The 21,852-nt window shown below is 50.0% G+C and overlaps 1 protein-coding gene across 6 annotated transcripts in view; it reads right to left on the reverse strand.

The window, feature by feature from the left end:
* Positions 1–21,497, reverse strand: part of PROM1 (prominin 1) — a 124,014-nt gene extending 102,517 nt beyond the window's left edge. Inside the window, exon 1 of one of the 6 annotated variants that reach the window (XM_027600492.1) lies at positions 21,475–21,497. The gene's annotated coding sequence lies outside the window, so the exon portion shown is untranslated. Of the gene's footprint in view, positions 1–2,590; positions 2,614–2,911; positions 3,091–15,948; positions 15,972–17,245; positions 17,447–21,474 lie in introns of those variants that run through there. The other 5 variants (XM_027600490.1, XM_027600495.1, XM_027600493.1 and 2 more) reach the window with 5 other exon arrangements.
* Between the last annotated feature and the right edge of the window lie 355 nt (positions 21,498–21,852).

Below are 21,852 nucleotides of genomic sequence, written 5' to 3' on the forward strand. Positions count from 1 at the left end.
TGGTTTCCATTCCAAATACACTGAGTTCAACCTGGAAAGGGGGCCCAAGAATGTGAATTTTGAGCAAATACTTCACATGATTCAGAGCTTGGAGTCCAGCGAATGGCACTTCCACGGACACCAGTTTAAAAGCAAACATGGTGACTATCTAGCTTCATTTCTCCTTCTATCAAAAGGATCTTTGTAGTGGATATTTGTCACCTGGGATTTAGTGGGGGGGAGGTGGATAGGAGCTGCTTAACTTCTGAGCCTACCTTTGTGAGTCCTGTGGGCAGAACCCTGGCATTTCATAGTGAGGTCAGCCGAGGTGCCCAAACTGTGCCCTGGGGGGTGCCTCACACTCACCAAGCAGATGCTTATTCCTGGGCTTTTGCATGGGGCCCGCACTCAAGCAGAGGCAGTTTCTAATTTATTCTAGCAATGATGGCACAGTGCCAGGAGCCAAATCCAGAGTCTTGCGGCGGCAGCCGTGGCCACACACCAATCGGGGGACCTGTTGCCTGCCCTGCATGAGCTCCTGAGCCTGGCTAGCCAGCCTTCCTGTCACTTCTCTAAGCTACCCAGTCCCTTTTCTGCTAAAATTACCAGACGTTGGCTTCTATCGTCTGTAACAAAGCAGCCTGACCCTTAACAAATCTGAGATAGCTCTTGGTCCCCTGCAAAACCTTTATCCTTCATGTATTAAACAGTGCCAATAAAATAATACTTGGCTTAAAGTCTTACTACTTTGAACCAGTCCGTTGATGCACTTGTTTACTTCACTGTGCTGGAGTGCACAGAAATAGTCCAGTGTGGAAATCATGAGGAAGTTCATTTAAAAAAAAAAATTATGGGGACATATCAAGGAAGCAAAACGAAACTAAAGGACATTGCTGAAGTGACAACAGGCCACATGTTTGAGACGGGGCAGAAGTCTCTAGTCCCACTCATTAACCTGGTAACTTGAGCGGTTGCTTACATTCTCCCTGCTTTCCTTTGCTTGTCCATAAAGTGGGGTTTTGAATTGTGCTGGAGGATTAGACACGGAGTAGGTAGAGCACCAGGCACAGAGCTGACAGTCAATAAAGAGACCGAACCACCACCGTCAGCATCAATCCTCCACACTCCGCCGTGGCCCTGGGCTCACCTTGAGAGACAGGACAGCTCCCGGAGGATACGCACAAAAAAAGTGAGAAAGAAAAAGAAGTAGTAACTTCACACAAGGTGAATCCACAATGATTCCCATACTCGTCTTTGAGCCACAAAAACAGCATTTGCGTACGGTTCAACCCAACATACAACGGCAGATGTTTGAGTCTCCAGCGGGGCGTTCAAGGACCCCCGATCGTTCACCTGCGTGTCTTAACGAAGGTCAGCCGCTGCCCACAGGCACCCTGGAAAATCTTTCTGGATCGGAGCCGGGGCGGGAGAGCGGTCAGCAGCGGCCCGGGGTTACAGGAGCAACCTGTTGCTTCAAGAAGCTTCGGGCGCCGGCTTCCCCCAACCTTTCCCTCCCACCCACCGCCAGGCCGGGCCCCTTCCTGCCCTCTCTCCCTCCTCGGCAGGAGGCTGTCCCGGGCTGCGGGACACAAAAGAATGGGCGGCAGGGCGGGCGCGGGAAGCGAGGAGACTCGAGGAATCCGCCGCCGCCTGGGGGAGCGGGTTGCCGGAGTAACTTGGCGGCCCCCGCGCGTCCGCATGGGATCCCTGCCGCCCCCGGAGGCTGCATCGGGGTCGCCAAGGAGAAGGGGGAGCGGAGCGGTGTGCCACCCCCTCGAATCCCCTCCCCCTCTCGGATCCGGCTTTCGGGGAAACTGACCTGGGGCCCCCTGCCTCTCCCGCACCTCGAAGCTCCTTCCTCCGTCCACGCTTCCCTTTGTTGTTCCAGCCCACGGCGCGGTACTGGCGAGGTGCGCCCAGAGCATTCAGTTCTCCACCCGCCAATTGCCGTAGGTCCCCTAACTGTGCACACAAGGGAGTGGGGGCTGCATCAAGCCAGGGATGCGTGAGGCTCTCCTACAGACGCGGGGAGACCGCCTCCCGTGGCTCCCCCCGGGCTCCCCCTCCTGCTATGGTCTATTGCACCGCGTACTCCATTTGGAAAACCAGGGGGAGGTGACTCCTTTCCATCCCCGGCAGGGGAGGCTCAGTGCCCCGCGCTCCCGGGGCACCCCCAGCACTCCCCTCCCCGCAGAACAGTTCCAAAGCCTCTGACGAGCCTCCCCTCCGCCCTCTGCCCTCTCAGAGAGCAAGCCGGCGGCTTCGGGGGTCCGGGTCCCGCTTGCTTGTGTCCTGGTACCTGGCGAGCCACAGCCGCCGGCTCCCCTCCTGTGGCTGGAAAGAAGACCCACCACGCAGCCACCAGGCAGCAGGCAAAGTTTGCGCGCGTCCGCGCTCTGCCCGGAACTCCCGCGGGCCTGGCGCCCGGGCCACCTCGCCCACTTTGCAGCCGCCCGGCTCCCCGACCGCTCTCGGGGCTCGTACTACCTGCCGCGCGAGCCCCTCCGTTCCCGATTTCCCGACCCCAGCTTTCTGCAAGGGGGATGCGCTCCGGCCCACGCCGTCCCCGATGATGCCTCTCCGGCTCCGGGATGAGGACGCCGCTACTCACCGTGCGCCGGGTCCAGCTCTCGTGGCGGCCCACGCCGCCGCCTGCCCTCCCCTTGCAGCGGCGTTCGCCCAACTCTGTCCCGCTCATGAATGATTTATGAGCCGCTTCGGGGACCACCGGGACGGCTTCCGGAGAGGCGGCCCCGCTGCCCGGCGCGCCGGCCAGCCCCCGGGGCGCGGCGGGCAGGGAAAGGCGCCGGCCCTGGAGGCGCGCGAGCGAGGCCCGGCGTGCCCGCGGGGACCTGTTGCGGCCTCCCCTGCTCCCGAGCAGGGACTTGCGGATGGAGCCTCCGGAATGGCAATGCTACTTAGGTCTACTTACCCCCAGCCGGAGAGCTGAGCGCGCGGCCAGGTGCCTGCCCGGGACCGGCTCGGTATTTTAAAGATAGCTAAGCCTGGGGTTCTGGACACGCTCCCGACTGGACCAGCAGGGCAGCTTCACGGTGACGCCGGGAGGAACCCACCCGGCCTGGGCTGCATGCATTTCCCGAGGCGGGAGTCCTGCTCACGCCTGCACGCCCTTCTCCCAGCATCCACGCCTCCTTCACCTGGGCAGAGCCCTCTACTTGGAACGCCACCACCCTTCTAAAAACTCCTCCTCCTCTCTCTGGTTCTAGCCCAGACAGGCCTCGGTGGACCCCCACCCCCCCACCCCGGCCGCTTTAGACCTTATATTGCCCGGGAACCAAGAGACTTCTTTTCTAATTTACCCAAACAAAACCAAACCCAAATCATTTGGTTCCTTAATATATTATGTACCAATCACGACGCTCGTGGCTGGAGCTGTAAAACCTGCACGAAGCAATCCTTGCTCCCATGTATACATACAGGCATCCGCTGTAGCACGAAGCACAATGCGCTTTAATTATTCGGTTCAGATGTGGGAGAGTCCCCTGACATCCCATCTTCACCTCCCTGCCAAGCTGCCAAGCTGAGCGGGTGGAAACCATGCAAAAGTACGCACTCCCTCTCTAACTGCACGCACCAATGTGCACCTCACACCTCGCTCGCCACTTGCTGTCTTGAATTGAGATTACTATCTGGTGGAAAATGTAAGACTTACAGAAGAAAAACACCATCAGAATGGTGTCTAGTGCATAGTAGGCATTTCACGTTTGTGATGCCGGGGGATGGATGGATGGATGGACGGATGGGACCATTTCCACTTTCACTAACTCCAGAATCTCCCATAAAACCTGTGCTGGAAGGAGCATTGTTTGTTTAAAGCTTAAAGTGATCTTGTATGTGCATACTTCTAGGACAACAAATGCCAGGTCAGGAAACTTCTGGAAAGGACACCAGAGGCATGACAAGTTTAGGTGGTAGGTCTAATCAGGCCTGAGGTTCCCTCTCTGGAGCCCCGGCTGGTCAAGGGCCTCTGCTTCAGCACCCGCAGGGGCCCCTAGCACTACTCCAAGGCAGCCCTCTCAGGGAGTCCTCCCCTCCTGAGAGCAGCGAGCTCTGACTTGCATCAAATGTTGACCCTGTCCCTTTTTATCACCGTGGCTTGAGCTGCTTAACCTCTTTGAGCCTCAGTTTCCTTGTCTGCAAAATAAAGACAATTATGCCTCCCAAGGCTCCTGTTTACTCCTAGTAATAATAATAAAAATAACAATGACAAAAGCAGTAGGAGTGAGTGCTAACACTCAGTGAATGCTTCCTCTGAATGAGGCACTATGCCCAGAGCTGTAAGTGCATTATTTTGTGTCATCTTAGCAACAAAGACAGCATATTATCTCCATCTTAAAGATAAGGCTAAAAACAGGTTCAGTCATTTGCCGGAGGTCACTGAGATAGTGAGCGAAGCGCTGAATTTGAGCCCAGATCTGGCTTCCAGAACCCATTATTGCCCTAGTGCACCCATGTACCGAGAGATAACATAAAACCCTCGGCCCTGGGCTCCCCTGTTTGACAATGTCGTGTGGTACTCAGGCATCGCATTCAAACGATTGGCCATCTGTCTTCCTGGAGGCACCGAATGCTTCAACTGTTTTTAGCCATTTTCATATGCCTCCCTCCCTCCAGCACCTACTCTATGTGGACCAGTGGAGGTGTTCAATAAGTGAATGAATGAATAATAAACAGAACACAATATTAAGATCTGTTCTGAGCAGCCTTAGGCAGACAGTGACACAGGACTTAATGATTTATTCTGTTCAATTTGGCTTGGAGTCCTAATGCTACAGTCCTGCTATCTAGCACAACTGAATTTCTCTGTCATCTGCTACATGCAAGGCTGGAGGAGGTAATATTATTCCCATATATCCATTCAGTCATTAGGTGCACAAATTAGGTCGCCCTTTCTGAAATCGCTCCTCATTTTTCCTGCCCAGATGAAATCTAAACACGAGGCAGTGTGACATCCTAGGGAAAGCCAGGAGATTCATTCAGATGCTGTCACTAACTACCAATGTGGTCCCTGGTAAGTCCTGTAACCCCCATGGGCTTCACATTCCTCATTGTCCAATAGCCTTGCTTAGTGACCGGATACGGCTAGAGGCTACCATTTTGGACCCTGCGGATACGGGACATTTTCATGAATACAGGAAGGTCTATTGGATAGCGCTGGTTTAAATAGAGAAACATAATAAAGGAAAAATGACAGCACGACTGGGGTAAGAAACTGAAGTTTCCACAGAAATTATCAGGGTTATGGAGCATTAGAAAGGAAGTGTTGAGATTAATCATTGTCAGAGTATATAGCACTCGGATTCATTCAACAATCTTCAGTCTTTGACAAGCCGTTCCTTATGAAGGACTTTAGATAGTCTTCTCTGAGTCACTAAGACTAAAACAAAATAGGTTAGTGAGTATATTATTCTAATTAACCTGACATTTTCTACCATGAATAATGTGCTTGTATGACCAACAAAATAATGCGCTTGTATGACCAACAAACACGGCAGCACGAGCCCCTTTAGGAAATCAGGTTTGTGTCATCTCAACATGGGCTGCCCTGCCTTCTTAAGCCTGAAATTTGTGTAAGAGACAGCTGAGAGAGGGGGAAGTTGAGCAAGGGTAGGGCAGGGGGGAGGAGAAAGAGAGAGAGAGATTGTTCCAAATCGAAATTCTACTAGTTTTGAAGGGAATGGCTTCATGCAAGCCAGGGCTCACCTATAAATGTTTTACCTCATGCTTTCCTATTCATCTTGCTTTCTCTCCCGTTGCCTCTGGGATTAGAAACCAAACATAGCTTTGCTGATGTTTACTAACCAAAAGCCAAAAAAACATGCTTCTTGTAGTTGAACAACCTTCAGGTAAGATTTGTTAACTCATTCATCAAGCCCACTTGTACTAATTCAAAGGCAGAGGAAGAAAACTTCAACCCAGTTTGGACAAAGAGGAGGAAAGACAGAGCAGGGGCCAGACCAGGGCCAAGGCCAGCACCTTCGCGCCTGGATTCTGAACCTGGGAAGTTGGAAAACCCCGTTACACTTACTGGAGGCTGGCGCGGGGTGGTTTTTTATTTTATGTGCTGGATCTGCCTTCCAGTAACAGTTTTAAATAAATGCTTCATCTCTAGGGCTGGCTTTCATCTGCGCCTTTCCCTCTGACATCATTTTTAACATGCACTAACTCAAACGGGGTTTCCTAATTTGCCTTTGGTGACTGTGTGGGGAAAAATGAGAGCAGCAGAAGGAAAGGGAGTTACAAAGCGTGAGGATACTTGATCTCATTTTCTCAAGGAGGGCGAGGTTCTTTCATCTAAATGTTTGGACTGAGATTGAGGAGGGAGGTAGGCAGGGAAGTTCCACAATTTCTGGTTCTGCAGTCATCAGTTTTTAAATCATATCCCCTAAACGGCTCACCCAGGAACTTGTAACTTATACAACAGTAAAACTTACGACTCTGCTAAGAAGTGTTTTACCCCTCTGGGAATGATTGCTATTATTACTTCCTTCTAAGCATTTGCACTTATCTCCTTCTCATTATCTGAAAACATGTATTAGCCATCTGTTAGTCATTCATTCAGTAATATTGATTCAGCCCCTACTATATAGGTCAGGAGCTAGAGAGTCCAGTTACTCTGACCCAGAATATACTTACGGGAAAACAAGAAAACTTTTATCAAACACTGTCTTTCCTCTTATTTACCCCATGCCTATTTTCCTCATCGTGAGACTATTTTTTTTTTTAAATTCTCTTTTGCTTCATACTCTATCTGCTTACCTAAGCTATAATCAGATATTTATTTTAAGCACAATAAACTGCTAATTAAAACACTCACTTGGGCCAGAGCAACTAAAATGTTATATTATAACCCCAACCCAACCTGAGGGCATTATGCCAAATGAAATAAGTCAGAGAAGAGAAAAACAAATACTGTATGATCTCACTTACATGTGGAATCTAATAAAACGAATTCATAGAAACAGAGGTCAGATTTGCAGTGGCCAGGGGTGGGGGCTGCAGGTGGTGGGGGGGAAGGGTGAAGGTGGTCAAATGGCACAAACTTTCACTTATAAGTAAGTAAGCCCTGGGGATGTGATGTACAGTATGGTGACTTTAGTTAACAATACTCTATTGTGTATTTGAAAGTTGCCAAGCGAATAGACCTGAAAAATTCTCATCACAGGAAAAAATTTTTCTCAGTAGAACTGGAAAGCATAAAATGAAATAAAAAATTTTAAATATGATATAAAGGATTATATTTCCATTCAGCTACTTATTCCACAGGGTGAAGAAGAAACAGCGATTCTTTGCGGTACGGTGGGGAAAGCATGGGATATGGGGCTTGAATAGACATGAGGACAGTTCGTGCTCTGCTCATTCATTCATTCATTCATTCATTCATTCATTCATTCTCTCCTACATTGCTTAACCACGCATTCCACAGATATTGACTGAGCACCTTCTGTGGGCCAGACTGAGCAGAGATACGGCAGAGAGTAAAATTAAGGGGTAGGCCCTTGCCCTCCCAGAGCTCACGCCTTTACAGAGAACATGAAACATGAAAGCCACCAAATCAATACACATGTTCGCTATATGCCCTTGAATAAGTTACTTAACTTCTTTGAAATTCAGTGTCCTTACCCACAAAATAGAGGTTTTGCAAAGATTAAACGAGCCAACATATGCAACAAGCCTGGCACAGAGTAGGCGATAAATGTCAGCTCTTATATCTGCACTTTCTATTTCTTTGCCAAACTCGCTCTCACCCCCCGCCCCCACCCCTCTTTTTATTTCCAGTTTCATAGATTAAGAGTGTGGGGCTATCGGATCCACAAGCTAATGCGCATCCCACAGAAACTTACATATTATGCCCCAAGGATTTGCAAGGATCCAAGTCAGAAAAGAACATATTTGGGACATATTCTGATCTCTGCCCCGCAGAAGAAATTGTCCAACACTCGGAAATGGGCAAAGGAGATGACTGGCATTTTTTCGGCAGAGTGAGAGGCGTGGTCTAAAGGACCTTCGGGGAATTACTAGATTCTACAGAGGCGTGTACCTTTCATTGTATTTTTATTGACTACTCTCTATTACAAATCTGTAAGGATAGAAGTAAAATTGTAGAACATGGATAACAATGCAAATGAATGTTCTCTACGAAAGATAATTGCATTTCTACCCTGTAGAAAAGATGACCCAAACACAACATTTTGGTACACCCTATGGCTGGTGACAGGCTTTGCAGCTACTGGTAAATATTCATTCCGGCATTCCCAATTGTGTATATGAATGTCTGCTTTTCAGTGTGTCCTCTGAACCGGTCATAACATCTTACTGGTTCTCTCCCTAATTACTGAGCTGAGTAAAACCTTTGACATGTGTCCACTATATATTTACATGAAATGTTTTTAATTCCTTGAACCTTATAATTTAGAAACCCTAATGGAGCTTATGATCTCTAAGGAGACAAATAACAAATTTTAACATGAATTAATTTTGTTAATGAAAATTCGAATAAATGCTGGAAAGATGAAATTCTAAATCTTTGTATAGATTCTAATATTATAATAACAGCCCCTTCACTGGGACAGAGATGTTGCAAGCAGCACCCCAAATTTCCTGCCAATTTCTCTCCCAAAGCCTCCCTGCAACAAACCCATTTAGAGCAATCTTTGACCCAAGTGCCAAGAAACTGCTAGGGACAAAGGGAAAGATTGCAAAAAGATCACAATAAACTCTTTTTGACTGCTGGGAACCCAGAATGATGTGTTTAATTAATAGTTTTAAGGTTCTTAAAGACCAAGGAATGTGGTCTTTAAGGCCACATGTACAAATGTGGTTCTTGGCTCCATTCTCAGAATTCAAGTGGACACCCCCCCCCATGAAAGATGGGGGCACGTGGAAGGACAGGCTCAGTGGAGTATGTTTGCAGGAACTGTGCTCGGAGACGGGTTAATCCCTTCCAATAACCTGGGTGAAATCTGGGAGAGTTCCAGAGTCATTTTCATTATGGAAGGAGAAAAAAATTACAAACGAAGAAAGAAAATTGTTCCAGATCAGGGTTTTTTAACCTGAGCACTCTCGACATTTTGAACCGGATAATTCTTTGTCATGGGTGGTCCCGGGCATGTGGGATGTTCAACAGCATCTCTGATTTCTCTCCACCAGATATATGCAGCACCCGCCTCCCAGCTGTGACCACCAAAAATATTCAAAACCTGGAGTTTGATTTTTTTTAAAGCATAGGAAAAATTACTGAGTTTGGGCAGATTTTATCAGATGTATTTAAAGAGGGACTTCCTCTTAAGCATTTGGCAAATGCTAAGGATTTTTGGACATAAACCGAAACATACCCGGCACCCAAGCCACTTGACCCATTCGTGTTATGTACCTGGCCCTGGGGAGCCAGCCCTCACGTTGACTCCACATCACCCCCAATGACAGCCTGCCCTGGAAGACTTGCAAACTGAGTAATTTCAGGAAGCTAAATTGCTTACTTGTATGCCTCCTGGAGACATTCACAAATGTCCCGTGCTGGGTGCTTGTTTGGAGTGTAACCTAGCCCTTGGAGAAAGGCAGATAAACGTAGCAGCCGGAAGGCGGTGCTGCAAGGTAGGAAAAGTATGTGCAGTTCGTGTGCTTGTTACCGGCCATCTGCTATCTGTCAAGCACTGAGCAAAGTTCTTCCCACACATTCCCTTATTTGATTACCCCTCCTAAGGGGGCATCGTTACCCCCAGTTTCCAGGGAAGGAAACAGGCTCACTGCCCGAGGCCGTTATTTTGTTGGTTTCATAATAAGAATAACAGTTACCATTTACCAGGGTAACCGTTACTCTAAATATCTCATTTAATATTTAAGGTAATTGTAGGAAGCAGATACTATCCAAGCAAATCAAACAAAAGTCTGCTGTGCATTTGTTGTGTCGGGATGGCACTAGGTGGTAGGGACACAGCGGCAGAGAGCTCCTGCCCCCACCAACCGTACAGTACAGGAGGGAAAAGAGACTTGACAAATGCTTACAGGGGGGATGATGCGCTTCACAGTCCCACCTTCTGCCTCCCTGCTGGAAGCTCTTACGAAAGAATGCAGATGGCAGCCTTCAGACCTAGGACTGGAAGCAAGTGAGCTTTTAATGAGCACTTAACCCGTGCCAGCCAAGATCTGTCCTTGGAACTTTGGGACACAGAGGTGACTTCAGCCCTACGCCAGTGAGAAACTCTTGGCATGGACCTGGCTGCCCCTATACTGTCATTGCGCTGTTAAACTCTATTAAATGGCAAATAAGAGTGGTGGTAGAGAAATAATTTTAAAAGAAAGTGTAAGAGGAACGAACAACAAAATCCTGGATCTGTTTGATTGCAACAAAGCAATGCTGATAAACCTGAGGAAGCAGGCCCTTGGAAAAACTGAGCTGAGGTTAGGGGATTCTAGAGCTTAACTGGGACAAAAGACAGAATTGCGGACTTGAGGGAAAAAAAAATTTTTTGTATGCGTGTCATTCTGCAGAACGTTTCAGGAGCCACCTGACGCTAAAAGTGCTAAGATGCATAAAACCAAGAAGAGGATGTACTGCTTTTAGAGGTCTCTAGTTTGAAGAAGTGGGGAGTGGGGGGATAAGAAAAGTAAAATTAAAGTTGAATCCTAAGGAAAATATCCCCCGGTAAGGAGCCCTATAGATAGATGCAAGGAATACTAATGTACTCCATTGTCAGCATGCACTGAAGTGAAACTTAAGTCAGTAAAATTACTGAAGCTGAGTAATAAGTATCAGGGGTTCCATTTCACACCAGTTTGGAATTTTCCACTATAAAACAGGTAAAAAAAGAAGAAGAAACAAGCAAGTCAATGGCTGGGGGAAATAGGAAGTGGTACTGGGGCCTGTCCTTGAGCTGCAGCGAGGTCATGGTGGTTTTCTGGGGGTGAGGCCGAAGGGCTGAGTTGAATGTGGGGTGAAAGACCAGTCAGCAGGCAAGGAGAGCGATCTGTCTTGTCTTGGCTACTTTTTGTCACATTAGTTCTTATGGAAGGACAATGGCAAATGCCTGGGAAGTTTAATAAGTAAGGGCCAGCTCCCTCTCGGTTGTGGACCGGAGAGTAACACGGATTCTGGAATCACGAATTGTGGAACAGATCAACGCAGGCTGGAGGCTGGCCCTGGCACCCCAAACTCCATGTGCCACTTTGGCCATATTACCTAACGCCCGTGAGCCTCGGTTCCCCTCACTTGTAAAGTGGAGTTAACACTGGGTTTTGAGGGCATTAAATGACATATGGTTTATACTGGAGGGTTCCTGGGAGAGCTGAGCTGGTTCTTTCCTTCTGACCACTGCACCCCTGATTATATTTAGGGCAGGACAATGATCCTTCTTTAGACTCTACCTTGCTTTCTCCCATCCCACAGGTCTGTGGCTGGTTGGATTAATCAGAGAAAGGGATATTGGAAAGACACTGGAGCTATAGGTTATAGGATGGCTCTGACACCCCAACCCCCGACCCCTAGCCCAAGAAGGCAGCTCTTCACTAAAACGGTACTAGGAGGTATAAGAGGGTCACGCATCTCCATAGCCATCACCACCATGGAAAACAAACCGAATGTGTCCTACTGGCCTCCACATGCACCCATAGACCCGGTACACGTGTTTGAAAGCAAAACCAATTTAGTATTTTTCCTTTTGCCAGAGTTTTCTATCTCAATGGCTCTACACAGTCTCCTAAGAGAGAAATTCAACCTTACCCATATTTAGTATTTGCCATTTGTAGAGTTGTCCAAGATGCAACCCCTTGTCTAGGTGACCCAAACACCCCTTTGTGGGGAGCACTAGTGGGCCAATCCAACATCTTCCACCACGAAAGCCAAAAGATTATCTTCCCATTGACCTGTCAGGCGCTCAAGGCATGGTCCTACCCAGGCCCGGCCACTCGGCCACTCCTGCCCCTGACTTTGATTCTGGAGCATGTGATGCAGCAAAGAGGGCCAATCAGACCAACAGAGGGTAGCAGTGATGGCGGTGTGGGGGGTGCCAGGTGCCAACAGCCACATCCTAACCAGACTGTGTGCGCTCACCTTGGTTCTGCATCTGCTCTCCAACTGCCTGATGAGGCCAGCAGCCAGCCACCCTCCCAGTATATTCCTTCTCTGGCTAAGATTGGCCGGAGTTGCTTCCTGTGAGTGCCTGATGGATGAAATGCTACCCCTACCATCTTCTTTGCCTTCACTTTGCTTCCCAAGCCGTGTCTTTCTTGCCAGTCCCATGGTGACAGTGCTAACTCAGCCACTCTGCACGGGTGTTGTGTTGGGAGTCTCTCTCTTTGAGCAAATTGCTTAGGCCAGGACTTGGGGAAGGTGAATGAGTCCTAAGGCACAGGATCAGATCCCATCTTTACTTAACATACTGGTTTTATTCCTCATGGAGTTGGGCATAGACATGAATTTTTTAAATATTGCATTAAAATATTAGTTATCTTAATGAGCTTTTGGGTACCCCCTAGTATTTTGTGCTGGCCCTCGCATGGCTCTCTGTAATACTGGTTGGGACCAGAGCTCACCCACACATTTCCCTTCACTCACTAAACGAGTTTTTTAGGGCTCTGCTCTGCACCCGATTATACTAGGCTTTAAGCATGCAGAGATGATTAACACCAAGTCCAGCCCTCAAAAATGTCACCATCTCATGGAGGAAACAAGTAACGGGCATTTTGAATTCCAGGTGCACCGACAGCGGGAGAGGACAAGGTAAGTATGGGCATGAAAATAGCAACAATAAATACCGAGTCCAGCCCTAAGTGGATCATGGAAAGGCTCCCACAGGCTTCAGTGCTAATCCTTTGGAATGAGATGTTCACCAGATGGAGAACAAGAAGCATATTCTGAGCAGAGGAGTGAGCATACCTGGGTATATTCAGATTCAGTCCATGATACCGTGGGGCTGGATTGTAATGTGCATGGAACACAGTATTAGAGAAAATGAATAAGGAGAGATGAATCTAGAGCAGGAGATTGGAAGGGGTCTGGGTTGGGAGGAGACCCATATGCCATGCCAAGGGATCATTTCAAACAGTGTTAAGAACTACGGAGAAAATCAAACGGAATGAAGTAATAGACCAAGGAGACGAGGGGGCAGTTTTTCTGAAGTCGTGTCCAGATTTTAACCTAGGTGGAAATATCTTTGGCCCTGGGCCTGCGGGCCAATGCTCCATGCCAACTGGGGTCGGGAGCTGGGAGTTCTGGAACTGACCCTCCCTCGGGCCAGAGACATGGACTTAGGGAGCTACCTTGTGCCTCTGGACTCCCACTTCCTCACCCAAGTGAGCACCCTCTGAGCTTCTTCCCCGGGTCTGACAGTCTGTGATTCGTGGTTCTCCCCAAGTTCAGCACCATGTCCGAGCCACGTTGTGATTTGTAGGGAGCTTGATATTTTCATTTAGGAGACAGCCATTAAATTACTTGTTAATACACACGCTTTGTCCTGCTGCTTGGCAGCTTCCTCAGTCAGCCCATCCTGAGTTTTAAATCGAAGCCAGGAAACCCGGGGTGTGACTGGGTGTTGGTGTCTGGATATCATTAAGAGGTTTATAAGAGCTTATCCTGAGCTTCCCGGCTTCACTTCTTCTTCAGTCGGCTTGCACTCTGGTCTAGCTTTCTGGACACCCCTCAGAGCACCCCATGCTGGAGATGACTCTGATCACGGTGTTTCAAAGACATTTAGAGTAAGCGCGCGCTCTGGGATCCACTGCTCTGCGGCGCAGGCTACAGCCGCCCGTTTGATAGGACAAGTGTGTCCTCTGCAGGGTCAGTTCCAGGTGAAAATGGGAAGTAGGTATGGGAGGGAAACTGCAGGCTTTGGAACCAAAGAGACTACTTGTATGGCTTATTGGGTGGTTTTGGCATGTCGTCTGATGTCTCGGAATTTGTTTTACAGCGGACAACATGGGAATAATGACGCCTATTTTACGGTTATTACAAAGGGTTTGTGAAAGGACACGGTTGGTGCTCACAATACTTCCTCTGGGCTTCCCCTTGGAGGCTGCATCTCCGTGTTGTTCTTGGGGTGCTCTGCACTCCTCTGCTTTCTCCAACCCCCACCCCAGGTTTGCGATCTCTGCTTCTTCCTCTTTCTCCTTGTGTCCAGCATGCCCCCTTCCCCAGGCATTCAGACATTTGGGGAGCATCTCTTTTGCCCTGGTGATACCCTCTGTTAAAGGGCTAGACCACAGGACGCCTGGGTGGCTCAACTGGTTAAACCCCTGCCTTCGGCTCAGGTCATGATCCCAGGGTCCCGGGATGGAGTCCCTTACTGGGCTCCTTGCTCCTTGCGAGGAGCCTGCTTCTCCCTCTGCCTTCCACTCTCTCTGCTTGTGCTCTCTCTCTCTCTGACAAATAAATAAATGAATCTTTAAAAGAAAAGGGGGGGCTGGACCAGTATACCTGGGTTAATTTTCCCAAAATTAACTTGCTCAGGTTTCAGACCTTCTCACTGGGATCTCATTAGGTGCTCATGACACCCAGCTGTGTGTCTCTGGCTCTCCCGTAAGGCCGGGCTGTAGTCGGGGGTGGGGGGCCTGGGAGCCCAAGTCTGGGCAGCACCTGGTGGTCTCAGTCCCTCCCCTTCTGCTCTCAAGAAGGCTGGGCGGGCTGGGAGCTGCCTGCCTCACCCCCATCACTACTATTTCCTGGGGTCCATGAGGATTGTCTACACCCTTTAAGGTATCCGGGGACTTGGGGACACCTGTGTCCTTGATGTGACCCTCTGTTGAAAGGACCCCAAGCTAGGACTGCCCATCTTTCTCCCGAGGACAATCGGGGGAAATGCTCCTTTTGTTTTTACCCATCACCGCCCCTCCCTGGAGATGACAGACATGAGGCCCCAGGATACTGGGTAGGACCAAATGACAAGAAGGATGGTAGAACCAGACTTGAATCCCCGTCTGGGACTGCTGCTCTGCCTGGCTTGTCTCCCATCGATCCCTGACCCAAGCTTGAGTTACCTCCTGGGGGCGGGCGGGGTCTCACCCCTCCAGCCATTGCCTCCAGGGACGCGTTCCACCACCTCAGCAGCCAGCCGGCACTCATCCCATCCCAGCCCTGCAAATGCCCCCAGCTGCAGCAACCCCCCACAGGGGCGGACACTAGAGCCTCTGAGATTACGTATTTGGCCTTTTCCATCAGAAGGGTTCAATGCTGGTGTTTTGGAGGCAGACTGCTGCATATTTACCGCCCACTTCCGCTGGACGCCTTGGATCCCTCTGTGCTGGAGTTTCCTGGTCTGTGAGCCGTGGCTAATACAGCACCTCATACGGCGTCAGACTGTGAGGATTCGGTGATACGCACCAAGAGCTTGCACAGGGCTGACATATACTATTACTCAGCGAGTGTGTACTGAGCACCTGCCGTGTGCTGGCTGGAGTCTTCCCTGATGTCAGGGGTCGGTCGGTGGGGGGGAGGGGGGAGTGATTCAATCTCGGGTCTCTCTGACTCAGAACCACTGCTTTGCCGGGACACAGGTGCCTCCGTCTTTTCAGGCAGAGGAAAGGAAGACTTGAAACACAGCGAGCATGCCCTCCCTCTTTTCAAGGTCAGCACCGAGCTTGGGCTCCGCTACTCCTGTCCCAGATGTGGTTCAAAGAATCCCTGGGCCTCTGACTTCAGAGTCGACTGAAACCGTGGAGACCAGCATTGCTGCAGAAGGTTCCTGTCCAGTAGGAGACCTCGGGAGATGTTCCCCCCGCCGCCCCCGCCCTAGGTCTCCCAGCTCCTGGGCACCCTCTGTTGCTCAGGGTAGAGGAAGTGAGGACAGGGCTCCCAGAGAGCACCTGGACCACTGGGCCTCCAACTCTGGCCCACCCATCGCTGAGACCTGGGCCCGGGTTCTCCCACTAAACCCACTGTAACCCACATAAACCCGGGCCTTCCGGCCCCTTGAGGCCTGCCTTGACACACCCTGGAGTTCCAGGCACAATACGCACTTATATCGGCCTCCAAAATGCCCTGCGTGGTGGTTGCGGCCAGTCTCCTGAGGGATGCTGGAACATTGCCCAGCAACGGCCTGAGAGCTTCTGTGTGACGCCCTGCCCTCCCCTTCCTGCACAGCGCCCCTCTGGTCTCCCCCTAGCTCCGCTTTCCTCGGGCTCCCCCTCACGTGTCCCAGTGCTGATGCAGAAGCAGCAGGATCCAGGAGACGAGAGCTAGAGAATTAAGAGAAGAGAAGAATTAAGGGTCCTGGATTCCTCAGTTCAGGGGTCTCTCCTTCAATCTCACAGTAGGGGACAAGAGAATATTGGGGAAAGACCTCCGCCGGCCCCTTCATCGTGGAATGGGGGGCAGCGTGGGTATGGAAAGGTGTGGGGCTTGGGCCCACTGGCTCCATGACCCGGCACAAGTGATTTGCTTTCTCCGAGCCTCAATGTCTGCTCCACGACGCAGAGCATGACAGGACTGTGCATCTTACAAAGCTAGCCCCCCATAAAAGCCTATTTACATCTTTGTTACCAGAAGCCCTCTATGGAAGGACTTCTGGTCTGGGAACGTGGTTTTCTGCCAGTGATGCACGGGGACCCTCGAGTTTGCGTGTATGTTGCCCAGGCGCCCGAGGCCTGTTTCAAGGACAGCAAACGCCCAGTGTCAGTTACACGGGGCAGGTTACTGAATACGATTCCCACTTAAGAAAAAGCATTCTATCCTCTACCCCAAGGCAACATTTAAAAAAAGGAGGGCCGGGTGCCTGGGTGGCTCAGTTGCTTGGGCGACTGCCTTCGGCTCGGGTCATGACCCCGGAGTCCTGGGATCGAGTCCTGCGTCGGGCTCCCGGCTCGGCGGGGAGCCTGCTTCTCCCTCTGACCTTCCCCCCTCTCATGTTGTTTCTCTCTCTCTCTCTCTCAAATAAATAAATAAAATCCTTTTTTTTTTTTTTTAAAAGGAGGGCCTAAGAAAAGCTCTGGCCTTGATGAGTATTCAAGAAACATTCAAATCCCAAGGATGTAGCCCAGACTACTCTTTGTCCACCAATATCCATTGTCCCCTTCTTCTTGCACCCGGAGATGTTGAACTAAGCTGCACGCATGGCCGCCTTGAGTAAGAAAACATTTCCCAGCCATCCTTGGAGCCCGTGTGCCCATATGACTAATTCTGACCAAGCAGAATTATGCAGGAGTGTGTGTGCATTCTCAGGAAAAGGTCCTTAGAGGGTATATTACTCAGGGCTTGCCAGAGAAACAGAACCAATAGGATATCTGTATGGAGAGGTGTTAGCAGGGATTGGCTCACGTGGTTGTGGAGGCCGAGTAGTCGCTCGATCTGCCGCCTGCAAGCTGCAGCCCCAGGAAAGCCCGTGGTGTAATTCAGGCTGAGTCTGCAGGCCTGAGAACCAGGGGGGCTAATAATGCAAATTCCAGTCCAAGGGCAGGAGAAGATGAAACGAAACGTCCCAGCTCAAGCAGGAAAAAAAGAAGAGAATTCCTCCTTCCTGGGCCTTTGTTCTGTTCAGGCCCTTAACAGATTGGCCAATGCTTAACCACACTGGGAGGGCGCTTTCCTTTACAGAGTCCACTGATTCAAATGCTAATCTCATCTGGAAACGGCTCTCGCAGACACACCCTGAAACAATATTTAATCTGGGCACCTGTGGCTAGTCAGGCTGACAACTATAATTAACCGTCACAAAGGGAGAAGTTGCCCCCTTCATTTCTTCCTTATACCTGCTGGCCAGAATTTGCACTGATGGCTGGAATCCAGCAGCCATCTTGGGCCATGAGTTGATCTTGAAAATTAGAAGCCACCCACAGCCTAGCAGCAGCATAGAAGGAACAGTGGAGCACCACTCCAGCCCTGCACTGCCTTCCATTGGGATCATGACTGACAAATAAATCTCTATAAGGATCAAGTTACTATTATTTGAGATTCCTCTATTACTTGTAGCCAAACTTCCTCAAAACTAGATAAAATGGAAACACACCACACTCAGTGGCAGATGGTGGGTTCTGTGGGGGCTTCTTTATTTGCCATTCATTTCTGCCTTTATTTGTCTAGCGTGTTTGGACTTACACTCTCCCCACCGGCCACAGATTTCTTCAGGAAAGGTCCAGCTACAGTTGCCGCACACTTGTGATGGAGAACCAGAGGCTGGGAGGAAGGGGGACAAATTCCAAATCCAGAACAGAAGGAACCACGTCCCTTCCTTCATTTGTCCTTTCATTTAGCCAGCACTGACTGATTCTGTGTCAAGTACTATGCGGTATCTCACCGAATCCTCACTAATGACAAGCTGATGGAGGCACTATCCCCATTTTCCAGAGGAGGAAGCGGGTTTTGAGAGGTAAGGTAATGGCAGAGTGAGAATCAGTCTGCTTCCCTTGATCCTGTACCGGTTATTTTTTTAATCATTGAGCATAAATCTGTTTGACTAGTGGGAGCTCGTCTTGGGTATTCCATAGATTGACTCCAACAAGGCAGGGAATGTAATCATCTGAAAAGAGCCCTGTTTCCAGATCAGGATGGTAAGCGGGTGGGGTTGGTCAATCGGTGGATCCCTGGTTATTGTGTGCATACTACGCACCGTGTTTCCTTGCGGCTTGTCATCACCGAGGTGATATTTCTGGGGCACCTGTTTCTCTGAAGTGTGAACGTCACAGTTTCCTGTGCAAAGCCCACAAGTCAGGGGCTCGGAGAGCTGGGGCTGGCTCCATCCCTGCCACCTGCCCACCGTGTGCGTGCAGGTAAGTTGGTTAACTGCCAAGGGCTTCTGCTGCTGCTTTCAGGGCCGTTGAGAGTTTCCCCACCTTTGCGCATGCTCCCTGGGAGTATTCCTTCATTCAAAGCAGTGCTATTTAGGGTTGTCCAGGAAATTACACTCTCAGTGGAAATTCAGGAACCTTCCGTTAGGTCCCCAAAATAATTCACGTAAATAAATATGAGGTTTCAGTTGCAGTTTCTTTTTATAAAAGAGAAGAGATATGCATTATAGTTGAAATAGTCATTGTTATCATGTTTTTATGTCCTCTTCGGCCTTTTTCTTTTGGGAACCTCTTTGCGAAGTGGTGTCATTGAAACGTGTTTCCAAAACTTATTTGGTGATAAGAATCACTTGGGGTTCTCGATTAAACTGACAAACGCAGTTTGTCTTGATTAAACTGACAAACACAACTCCAAGATCCCAAGTCGATCTTGGAGTTGTGATTCTAGAGGTTGGTGTGAGGCCAGGAATCCACACTCGTAAGAAGTGCCCAGGGCCTGGGAGTTTCTTGTGGTCAGATGAATTTGGGGAACACCTGCTGGGCAAGTAATCTGAAAAGTCTGACTCAATGTCTGATGCTCTCTTTTTAATGATGGAAAAATCGAGGGCCAGATAAATGAAATGGCTCATTCGTGAGCCGTTAGGTGCTAGGCCCACATAAACCAAGACTTGAGTTCAGGTTCTGAGGCAAAAAGGAAGTTGGAGAGAAATTTGAACCCCAATCTTCCCGCTTATTATCTATGTGATCTTGAGCAAGTTTTCTATTCAACTCACAAAGTATTACTTATCAAGCATCCATACTGTGTGCTAGATCATGTGCTTGGCTTAGGTGTCTACGGGTGAACAAGAGAGAATCCAACCTGCCCTTGGGTGTTCCAGAGCCCGGGGCGTGGGGAGACCAACAAAGAGCTCTCAAAGGTGAGGACGGCAGCTAAAGTGGAGGGGGACCCTAGCGAGGCACCCAGCCCACCCTGCTTGGTCTGCGGGGACGGGATAGGCTTCCCTGAGCAAAGGTGGTTAAGGGCTCAGATGACGACTAGGATCTGCCAGGTGAGCAAGTGGGTGGAAGGCACTGCAGGTACCAGGAAAGAGGCAAAAAGACCAGGTAAGGGCCTGAACCCAGGCCTCTCGAGGAGTCAAAGAGACAAGTCCAAAGGCGATGGGCCCCCAGGGAACTGGGGAGGGAGGCTGGGGCAGACCACGCAGACCATGCAGGATCTCGTCTGTGCGTACGTGCTCTGTTCTAAAGGCAAAGGGAAGTCACTCAAGATTCCGATGGTCCTGGTGCCATCAGGTTTTAGAGGTACGTTCCTGAGCCTCTGAATCTTTATCTGTAAATGCAGCGTCATAACTTGCCGCCCTGCTCTCCCTCTTGCCCACTCGTGGGCTAATTTTCCCCCCCAGGGCCAGAGTAAAGCTCTCACAATGGAACCCAGATCCTGTCACTCCTTTGCTCAAAAGTCCGTGGTCGTCCCCCTCTCAACCTGCACTCAGAACGGTCTCCAAAGTGCCCAGTGTGGCCTATGATCCTCTGCCCCCTTCCCCGGGCCTCCCTGCTGCTTCCCCTCAGGCTGTGCCCTAACCTGGCCCTCTGCCCGGGCCTCGGCCCTTGATACCTCCATGCTTCCCAGGCCTTCCCTGACCACACCCCTCTTCGGGGCACTTCCACCTGCTGTCTCATACATTTGTGTGCGCAACTCTCTCTTGTGTGCTCCCCCTATGAGAGGGCGAGCTCCATGGGGGCGGGGGGCTCAGTGTCTGTTTGCTGCTGTCTTCCCAGGCAGAGCTACCAGCCCATGATATTTGTGGGTAAATGATGGAATAAGACCATAATACCCATCTCGCACGGTTAATGAGAAGCCCGAATAGCAGAATTACTGTATACATAGTACCGGGTGCAGTAAGTACTTGGCAAGTAGAAGCTTCCTTGTTTCTTTCTACTCTATTCCCTCTCCTTCCAGACTCCCAATTAGAAGTCCTTCTCAGGGCACCGTACACCCCTGGGCCCACAGTTGCCCCTAGCCCCTTGCCCTCCCTGCCAGCACCAGGCTCTCTGTCCCTGACTGCCCTGCCTGACCTGTGCTCCCTGGTGCCGGCTTACCTATGTCCCTAGAGGAGGAGAGGGGTGTGCCACAGTTACTACACATGGAGCTGAGGGGGTTTGGAGGTTGGCAACTCAAAACTATTCATTGTCCTGCTGCCCCTGGATCCTGTGTGGTCAGAGGCTGGGTGTGGCCATCACGTGCGGGTGGTATCAGATGCATGCCAGGGCATGCAATGAATCGGGACCATTTTGCAGGTGCAGAGCAAACTAAGCCCTCCCCTTAAGCCTTGATTGATGGCTTCTTTTCTACTGACCCTGACACAAATAGACTGTGACCCCAGCACTGTGGACTTGGGATCACGTGCAGAAAGCTCCCTTCCCTAACCTAACGGCGAGGTTCACAGAGCTGGCCGAGCAGTCTGCAGGGGGGAGGCCCAGGCAGTGTCCCCGGAAGGCTCTCCCCTCCTTGCTTCTTGATCAAACCTCACAGGGGTGTAAATAAATAAATGGGGGCCTGTGAAAGCCTCTTCAAGAAAGCAGAGCTGTGAGCTGCCAGGGAACCCTTCAATCTACCTACTTCAGGAATGTTGAGCCTGGGGCTCTGGGCTGGCTAAGGAGTTGGGACGTGGGCACTGAACTTGGGTGCAAGGTGTTGTGGGCGTCTGTGTGTTTCCGTGGTGGAGAGAGAGTTCGTTGCTTTTTTCGATTCTCAGAACCCACCCGTATGAACGTCCTGGAGATGAGAATGAACTCACGTATGAGCAATGCGTGGTTGACAGCTCAGCCTCCTGCCGCCCCCAGCACCTCCTGCCAGGTCGCCAGTACTGTTCAGGATAAAACAAGGGGCAGATAAACAACAGCAAACACAGAAACAATACAAACAGAGCTTAAAAAAACAAAGCAGAGCAAAAGGAAATACGCCAACATGTTAGCCATGGCTGTCTCAGGGAGCTGTGGGACAAGTCTTTTCCTTTCCTGTTCTTTTTTGTATTTTTCCAGATTTTCTATTAAAGAAACACGTGGTCCTTTATCATTAAAAGAAGAAAGCTTTCTTTGAAGAGAAAAAAAAATCACTGTGATTGTATAAGAGTATCTCCA

This window comes from Zalophus californianus, chromosome 2 (assembly GCF_009762305.2).
Source record: "Zalophus californianus isolate mZalCal1 chromosome 2, mZalCal1.pri.v2, whole genome shotgun sequence".
NCBI lineage: Eukaryota > Metazoa > Chordata > Mammalia > Carnivora > Otariidae > Zalophus > Zalophus californianus.